The 10,078-nt window shown below is 42.0% G+C and overlaps 1 long non-coding RNA gene across 1 annotated transcript; it reads right to left on the reverse strand.

The window, feature by feature from the left end:
* Positions 1–1,009: 1,009 nt before the first annotated feature.
* On the reverse strand, positions 1,010–9,498 carry LOC116377748 (uncharacterized). The gene is made up of 2 exons (XR_004212237.1): positions 9,181–9,498; positions 1,010–2,841 (listed from the first exon to the last, which is right to left on the reverse strand). It is a non-coding gene; the product is annotated as an uncharacterized LOC116377748 (long non-coding RNA).
* Between the last annotated feature and the right edge of the window lie 580 nt (positions 9,499–10,078).

Raw genomic sequence — 10,078 nt, forward strand, 5'->3', positions numbered from 1 at the left:
CACACACACACACACACACACACACACGTGTCTGTCTGCTGGAGTGATTGACTGTCTGCGTATACGTGCAGGCAAAGGCTGTCAGGCTGACCATGTGTCTGCAGTCATCTGCAGACAGGACGGACACTCGCGCACACACACGCGCTGGCTGGCAGACAGACAGACCAAACGACAGATTAGGATGGCAGACAGACAGATAAAATGTGTAACATCATTTAGAGGGGAAAAAGATAGCTGTGGAATATCTGCTAGAAGATTTAAATCTCCGCTTAGAGGACCAGCATCATGGTGATGTGAAGATACATGGTCTGGGATGGAGACGCTAATCTTAATGGACTGGTCATCCGTCTGTGAGCTCCTGATTCACACACACACACAAACACAGAGTGGGTTTATATATCTTGAAAGCTTTCTACTGCTCTTGAACTGAAATCAGCTTAAAGGGCAGAAGAGAGGGTTATTGGAAAGGAGTGTAAGAACAGTAAAAAGAGTGTCTGTTTTAGATACCAGGATGTACACGCTGTGGCTGAAAGTGACTGTAGCAGAATGTCCTCTGGGATTTTATCATTGGACGACACACAGAGATCAGGAATGAGACTCGATATGGTATACTGCACAGAGATTGCTTATGGCTACTTGTGTGTGTGTGTGTATGCGTGTGTGTGTACAGCTTCATGACAGATGTCGTCTTAACTGGACTAATGGAAACCACTTCAGCCACTGCCTTTAGCTACACACACACACACACGAGCCCTTCGGTCATGTCTATAAAGCCAGTCCACCTGAAGGTTAACATGAAGAGGCTCATTCCCACACACACACACACACACACACACACACACACACACACACACACACGGCTTTGTTGTCACATTTAATCAACGTAGAGACAAAGAAAATGCTGCCTAAACTAAAGCAAAATAAAACAAAGAGCGTCTTCTTGAACACATTCTGATGTTTCCTGCCACTTTAGAGGAGTATTCTTATCTTAATTTGTCTAAAGTGTCTCTTTAGGAGCTTTGAGGGTGACAAAAATAGCCACAGCAAGGACACTTTAAAGGCACATGCCCCTAAAAAGTCATACTTCCCATTGAAATACTCCACGAAGATTATTTTGGGGCATCTTGTCACGTGTTGTGTAGTTCATAGACGAGGAAGACAAGAGAGGGTATGAAACAGATTCAAGCGAGGACGCCTGGTTACACTTTAACCAACTGAGTCACAAGAATGTCCCGACCATAGCATCATCAAACAGTTGCCGAACATGTGGGACACAGTTCAGTTAGAATAGGAAAACTGGAGATTTACTGCAGATGGGAAATTGAAAACTTGACTGGATGTGGAGGATGTTAAGTCTTTGGAGTTGTGAGTTATTCACAATAGGAAAATAAAATGACAGAACTTGCTTTAAATTAGATTTTGAATGAATGGAGATATGTAGCAAATACACAGCTAATAAACCAAATCAACTTCAAATGACACCTATTCTTTAAAAAACTACAGCTTTATTAATTTCTACCTCATCTACAAACTATCAGGTAAGAACTCTCAGTCGAGTGTGATCTAGTGAGATTAGTGAGAGCAGATGTAGAACCTGCCAAATCCCCTTTTCAAGAACCTGTCCTGCTTAATATGAACCGACAGCATTTCTGCCTCGCTGGGCTTTCATTAGGTCTCTATTATTTTTGTATTAAATCATTTGGGTTTTGGAGCATATCCTGTGTTTGACTCCCACACTCATACAAGAAATCAAAGCTTATTTCTCCGTTTTTGAGGATTAACCAGAATGTGACCTTCACTGTGGATTTATTTGCCTTTGATTTTTTTGTAAATAGACACGTAAACAACATTATATTTGCTTTGATTCTGTCACACAGCAAGGCCTTGTGGGATACCAAAACTCCACAGCTCCACAGTGATGTCTCTGTGAGACCCTGCAGTGTGAAGTGACTGCGGAGTATTTTACCAACCGACCAAAAAACAACTCCCTCATTAACAACCGTCCACTGTGAGTGTTTGTGGGAAAGTGAGAAAGACAAGAGAGGGGGGGGGGGGAGACAGAGGATACGTGTGAGACAGAATGAGCGGGTGTGTCGTTGCCGAAGTGGACAGTTAGAAGAAGAAGTGTGTGGTCGGATGCTGCAGGAACAAAGTTACTCAGAGCTCCCTTTTTATTAAAGACCAGGCTCGACTGAACAAACAGCACCTGGAAACTTCAAACCTCCCGGCAGCTGTCTGACTATACAAAGACAGACAGAGACAGACGAACACAGCAGGGGAGACCCACCGACAAATGGCACGTAGATTACCAGACAGACAGGTCGGCAGGCTCACAAAGACAGACAACTGCAAACCAGTGCAAGAGCGCTTCAAAGGTTTCATCGATTAGAAGCAACTTGGTCAAAATGACTCCCAGGGAGCGAATAGCTGCAGACAAACGTCTGAGAGGCACTGAAACCATTTTGACATTTCATCAAATGGTTCCAGCAAGAACCAAATAGTTCATGGTCCTACAGTCTAAAAATCTCTGCAAACTGCACTTTAATACTGGATTATAAAGGTGTTTGTACACCGTCTTTTAGAATATTACTATGAGCATGAAGTCTAAGTGGGATGGTCGGTGGAAGGCGGGATGATTGTGGATGAGGAAACAATTAGATCACTTCAAAAGGACGTCTACACATCGAAAAGAACTTCAGGTGACAGTTAATGTGAAGACTGTGGGTTTACGATGACAACACTAATGACGATGACGATGACGATGATGGTGACGATGACGGATGAAGCTCAGCTCTTGGCCGGCCACTCGTAACTCACCCTTCTCAGCGCGCCCCATGTGAGCTGGGTCCAACCGAAGCAAAGCAGAGGATAATAAGACAGAGTTAGATGGGAAAGCATGCACAGGTTTATATACACATACAGAAGAAACAAAGAGCTGTGTTCTTTTAGTTTCAGCATATATTTGAAGGACTACCACTTCCCTTTGGTACCAGCTTAATTATGTTCATAGCAACAAGTATCAAAAACTGTCCCGTATCTGACACCAAGCACGTACGTTTCTTAATATATTCGGAACAGTTTATGATCTCAATTCCAATTTTGGATTGTGTTTTTATTCAGGCAGTTACAGAGCGGCGCAGGGATGACGTATTTTTGTAGCATCGCACCAGCTCCCTCGTCAAAAATCCAACGGGATATTTCCATTGGATTATTGCAGAAAATAAAAGGTCTTGTAGCGAACGCATATTGTGGAAAATATCTTGCCTGAATGGCATTGCCTTAAGTTTGATGTAGTTATATGTTAAGGGGTATCATTGTGAAGACAACAACGAAGTTGAAGAAAGACTCAAAAGTAGAGCAAAACCAATGACGTACTATAAAGTAAAGTATAAATAACAAATACATTTTTAATGTACAAATTCTGCTCAGCAGCAGCAACCAAATGCACCGACAGCTTCCGAAATCATACAAAAATAAAAGCAAACATATCTGTATCAAAAAAAAGTAGTGAGGACAATCTGTTGACTTGCACATGTTCCCTAACACAAACTCCAACCTTTAGCCACCCGATGCCTAACCTCAACCCTTCACCTCACGGTGACCCTAAAAATAAGCATTTTCCCAAGACTGTCGTCACCTGCCGCCACTTCTCTCAAACCCTTTCTCCCTTACACACACACACACACACACACACACACACACACACACACACACACACACACACACACACACACACACACACACACACACCAGCCAAGACTATATTTTAAATATCATTATCACCACACAAGACTACACAACTGGTACTGATGCAGCTCACATCTGTGTGTGTGTGGGAAAGAGAGACTGTGTGTGTGTGTGTGTGTGTGTGTGTGTGTGTGTGCGTGTATGCACTGTAATGTAATTAATCAACTGAGAGTGTTGATTACTTAATCTGTCATTAGCCAGCCATGTGTGTAAGTGTGCGTGTGTGTGAGTGTGTGTCTGCGAGGCAGCGGGGTGTTTCTAGGCCCCCTTGTACCGACAGCTGTGACCAGAGCCAAACAGGGCAGAGCGGAGATTGATGATACTGGACTAATACCATCATTCATCAGGGATGTGATATTTCGGGGATGGGGATTTGTTTTGGACGCACTGCCTCCCTTAATTTCCAATGAGACTTTCACACTTTCTTGCATTGCACTTCCTGCTCGCTGACTGAGGATTCACACCAATCACGTAACAGTATCTACATTTCCATCAACCTGTTTTAATGTTAATTTTCCAAACTGTGCATAATCTGCCTGAATGGAAACAACAGAATCTAATGAGGAAAAGTTGAACTGTTGAGTTATCAGCTCGCCTGAGGTGAAAAAGAAGTGAAGACGTAAAAAAGGTTGATGTTGCAGTACCTGCTTCTTCCACTGAAGACTATGTCTTCATGTCATGCTGCTTCTCACTGGGCCTTGTATCTACTCCACCAGAGAGAAAGACTAAAAATAACGGAGTTTTACATGAGCACAACTAGATGGAGGTCCTTGTTCAACAGCATGTTAAACAGCACAGGCTTCATGTGGATCAAAAGGTGCTGCAAAATTTGTTGATTAATCAATTAGTCGGGCTGCAGAGACTTAATCCGCAGATATTTTGATATTTGACTCATTTATTCTAAGCAATAATTCAAAGATTCTCTGGTTTCAGCTTCTCAAATGTAATGATTTGCTACTTTTCTCTGATATATCATTTCTAAATGAATCTTTGTTTTTGTTTTGTTGGACAAAGATTTCCCCTTCAGGCTTTAAGACACGTTTTACCATATTCTCACAGTTTGTACACAACTTATGATTGTTTTCATTACCGATTGTGCTCATTTTTAGGGCTGTCCTCAACCAGTGAAATTCTCAGTCGACTAACAATGTAAAACTGAGTTTCTCCACAAATAATCACACAAACAGCCAATTAGTTGAGTAATCAACTGAGAGGGGGCCGCCCTACTGATTATATTCTGGAGTCATTGTTTAATGTATAAAATTTCAAAAATTGTGAAAAACAATGCCAATCAGTTTCTCAAAGCCCAAGATGACGTCTGAAAAATTGCATGTTTTGTCTTCAATATGGTTCAAAACCTAAAGATATTCTGTTTACAGTTGTGTAAAACTGCAAACCACTGCAACAAAGAGCAAGTGAATGTTTGGCATATTGTTTGAAAAATGGCTACAATCAAAGATTAATCTTGGGTAGCTCAAGTAACTGATTAATTGAAGGTCTATGAAGGCAGGTAAATGAAGCAGCGATGTCACACCATGATGTATCAGAGCTCTGGTTCTTCATTAATAATGTACATATACCATTAATCATCATAAAGATAGACCAATTCAGATGTCTTAATTTGCCAAAAATGGCATTGAACGTCACAACGTTTCTTCTCATGAGTACCAAAGCGTCCTCTTGTGCACAGCGTGGTGTATGGAGTCTGAATCATGTGTCAATCATGTCATGTTCTCACTCTCCCTCATCCTTAACTAAAGGCTAAAGGTTGCACAGTCGCTGTGTCGCTAATCCATTTTTCAACACAAACCTCCAAATTCATTCATCCACATCCATACACACACACACACACACACACTCACACAGTCTAATGACGGATTAGCTAATGAATTCTCTCAACAGATTAATTACGTTTACACACACACTCGCATGCTTGTGTGCGCACAGACTTCATCCCCAAACGACTGAAGATATGAGCCAGTAATTTCAAAGAGATGGGGTTTTTTTTTTTAAAAATATATCACTAAATTGAAATCTGTAGAAACAGACAGGCTCTGGTGCAAAAGTGGCGTTTGATTTGAAGAGAAGACATTAAGATGGATGTGAAAGACAGCGGACTGAAGCATTACTTATAAAAGAGAGAATAAACAAAGCGTTCTTTGATTTGGTGCCATGTTACATGGCACGAGTAGAATGAGAAGGCCGTTTCACATGAATGTGAACGAGAGGCAAACATTCCACATGCTCCTCTTTGTACTACTGTACTCCGGAGGGCTTAAAAGCATCGGCCTCCCTCTTTTCTCTTTAAGTGACAGCAACACACATGTGCTCAACAAACAAACACACACACACACACACACACACACACACACACACACACACACACACACACACACACACACACACACAGTGCATGACAGAGAAACACACTCACACACTCCCTCCCTGCTGCCATTTTCACAGTCTCTTGAGTGGAGAAGATGCCCACGGCCAAAAAACCAATGGTTGCATTTCTTTTTACCCCCTCCTCCTCCTCCTCCTCCTCCTCCTCCTCCTCCTCCTCCTCCTTTCACTATCACTCTCTTTTTCTCTCGCCTTTCTGGGGGAAAACACACAATTTTTTTTCAGCTTCCAAATGGAGCCAAAAAGTAATTATAATCAAACCAACTTGGTCCTAATGTTCAAAATACTAAAATAATTTACAATTATAATTAAACCAGCTCAGATGTGGTGTTCAGCAGCAGCGACAGCCTTCTAATTCGTCTGGAGACGCTAATGGAAAACAATTATTTCACTTCATTAAGATTAAAGACGCCCGGAATCTGTGTCACAGCTCGATCAGAGAGGAGACAGATTTAGAAAGTTGTCAAATTAACATAAACTCGGCTACATCCGTTCACATTTATTACACTGGCTGTGTAAGCGATAGGCCAAAACAAAACTGCCGCAAAACAGCGTGATAAGAAGAGACGAGGGAGAGGCAGATTTGAATAAATGCCTTAATTTATAGTTTGACTTTCTAAATGGGGAAAGAAGATAAAGAAGGAAATGAGACAGATTTAGAGGAAAAACCTTCTCAACACAAATTCAAAGTGACTTTGTTCAAATGTGATGGACGGTTTTAAATCAGTGCCACTGATTTCCTCGTCCTTGTCAGTGATTTCAGAGAGCAACGGCTGCTGATGCTGCACCCCAACACACATCTCTCATTATTGGCTTCGGATCTAATGATCACCACTTTTTCCTCAGTGACAGTTCACACTGACAGCAGCCTATTAACCCTATCGGCGTCATCCGTTGTGATCAAATAAAAGTGCTGTCAGTGGCGGAAACGGCTGTTAAATCTTGCATGCATTCTGCCCCCTCTTTGCATCAAATGCAAGGAGAATGTGATGAATCCACCATTGTCTTCTAATTCCTCATCAATTAGGATTCACAGTGTAAACAGAGAATGGGATGGCAATAACCCTTTTACCCCTGGGAATTGGGTCCTCTCATTGCAATCAAACGATCATTTTCCTGCATCTGATTTCCTTAAATTAACACTGTTGCTTGCTTTTATTCAGACATGTATACTTTTTATTTTTTATTCTGCAAAACAACCAACTGCAACTTGTCTTTCCCAACCCCCTTCCCACACTAACGATAGCCCACCTCCACCCTCTGTAAGGCTGCATCAAGTCGCTAGTATTTACTTGCAAATTAACAGCACTTAAATTCCCCAAAGAGGCCTCAAAAGAAATTCCACACATTTGCTACCCAGAGGGCCAAATGGCCACAAGGGAGGGAAAGAAGAGGAGGGGGGGGGCAATAAAACGTTCACATATGAAGTGGTAATTAATGAGGAATTTCTATGCAAAACATTAACAAGCCTAAGCGAATGCTGGGGCACAAAACGACGCTCTTATACCATTTCTGGTGATTTCCAGCGCTTCAATGGAGCGCGGTGTGTCCGTTATTACGGTCCTGTATAGTTTGAAGTGTGATTTTGGAGGTGAGCTTTCTAATAGCTGTGTGGGTCTCTCTTTCTCTCTGTGTTTGTGTGCGCGCGTTGGAGTTCAGAGACGAACAAACTGCTGAATGCGTAAATAAAACCCACAGCAGTGCACGCAGACGGAGACGCAGGTACGAGAGAGAGTTTTGCCTGCGCGAGATGCAGAAAAAAAAATGTATACGGACTTTGTTTTTCTCTCTCTCTCTCTCTCTCTCTCTCTCTCTCTCTCTCTCTCGATCGAGCGCATAACGGACGAAACGGGAGCAGAGACACTTTGCAAAGCGGGTCACTGTTTAAACTAAAGTCCAAGAGAAAAGGTCCCATGCATCCACTGATAATTTTATTGAAGAGTGTTAATGTCATGGTCGTGCACAGGGTTGCATGTAGTTTAACTAGGACTATTTTTGAGTTTAGGTTCATGCCCTCCGCATTGCTGGCAGCCCATAAAAAAATCACATCTGACATCATAAATCTTCACAGGTTCAGATTGTATAAAAGATCGGAATAAACACTCCTCTTGATCTCTCCCTTAAGTTAAACAACGCGGCGCAAAAAAAGAAAAATACATGCGATCAAACAGGCAATCGGCGTATAGGCGATATTCCCTCAACCATTAGGTTTTATTGCATTCAGCGCGAATAAAGTTGGAGCAGAAGAGGATCATTTGGTTTGCAAAAGAGCCAAAATGCGAACCGACCATCGCCTCGTACAGAAGAGCCAACAGTCCTCTCTGAAGACTTTAAACACACCACAGACTACAGAGAACCACACCGACCAGATCACTGTGAAAAGCGTGCATAGTATAAGTCATCACCGGGACAGTAACTGTGGATATTGTAGTTATTAGTGGGCGATCTCCGTAACTTTTTTTTTCCTCCATTCGCGCGCCGCTCGCGAGGCGGCGGCACGGCACGGAACGGAACGGTGTTTACTATCGCTACACAAGCGCCCCACTCTGCTTCTAATGCACGCTGTATTCATGTTTGCAAGAAATATTGTTAATTAGTTTGAAACCTTGAAGATAAGAGTTCACAACCAAACTATTGGGTCGTTATGCGGAAGCAGAAACCGACCTACTTGTCAAACAGGCTGAGTTCAAACAAGAGCCGACTGTCTCACAGAAGCTTTTAAAGAACCTACGACACGCAAGAAAAACCTTTCGCATTATAGCAAGCAGTGGCAAAAAAAAGAAGCTCATTCACTCCACGAATCCTGAATGTTTCGCATCAGAGGGTTGTTGTTGTTTTTTGCCACAAAGCGATAAAATAGACACGACGGTACATTTTCAACACGGAACCTAACTTTTCTCCTGCACCTAAACACACCTGTCCAACAGATTCATACGCTTACACGGATGGAGAAAAAACGAGAAAAATAGTCCAAACTTTCCAAACAGGAAACACCATTAACTGCCTTATTTTCCCCGTGTTCGTCCTTACCTGTCGGTATCTGGCCGGAGACGTTACCAACTGCCGAAAGGAGAAACAGGAGTCCCAGGAATACGGAGAAAAGTGTATCCATGTTTTAAAACGTGGCCGCGTTTGAGTCTATAACAGTTTTCTCCCCCCGGAAAAAGTTCTTTCCTGCGAGTTCTCTCCCTCTTCTCCTCCGTCTTCAGTCTTCTTTAATTCTCTCTTTTTTTTCGTGGGTTATTATTCCTCCTGTTGTTGTGGATTCAGCCGCTCCATTCTCTCCTTTCTCCGGTTTCTCTCTTTTCGCTTCCTACGGGCTCTCGCGGACACTACACTTTGTTTCACGCGGAGTGAGGGAGCGCGAGCGAGCGAGAGAGAGAGAGGCACAGCGAGCGAGCGCAGCAGAGAAAGTGCCTGACGTCACGAGGCACGAGTTAATTGGAAAAAAACACAAATTAAAAGAAACAATGTAGCAAAACACGTATTTCTTGAAGTGAAGTGGGTATTGTTTCAATGTTGCATTTATTTGTATTATTGTGTCACTTAATTATTATGTCATGTTTCACATTAATATGGAATTCTTTCTTATTTTTTTCCATAAATCGCACATAACTGTAATCACAACCACCACTTAACGTTTGACAGCAAATCTAAATTTTATGGGGCAAGAGTATTGTTTGTCATATTTATTTTATCGTTCTCACCATTACAGTTAATGTACTCTGTGGTACTTGAGGTACCTGCTCTTAACCTGGGCATTCCCAATGATGTTTGTTTGTTAGATTGTTAGATTTAAATACAAGTAAAAAATAAGCTTTACCGTGACAACAATGTCAACGCATCAATAATAATGATCTACTAATTAAATATACATAATGATAAAACATTCTGAAACAGGCCATTCTACATGATGAGTACTTTTTTG

This window comes from Anarrhichthys ocellatus, unplaced genomic scaffold, assembly GCF_004355925.1.
Source record: "Anarrhichthys ocellatus isolate YVR2014 unplaced genomic scaffold, GSC_Weel_1.0 scaffold1631, whole genome shotgun sequence".
Classification (NCBI taxonomy): Eukaryota; Metazoa; Chordata; class Actinopteri; order Perciformes; family Anarhichadidae; genus Anarrhichthys; species Anarrhichthys ocellatus.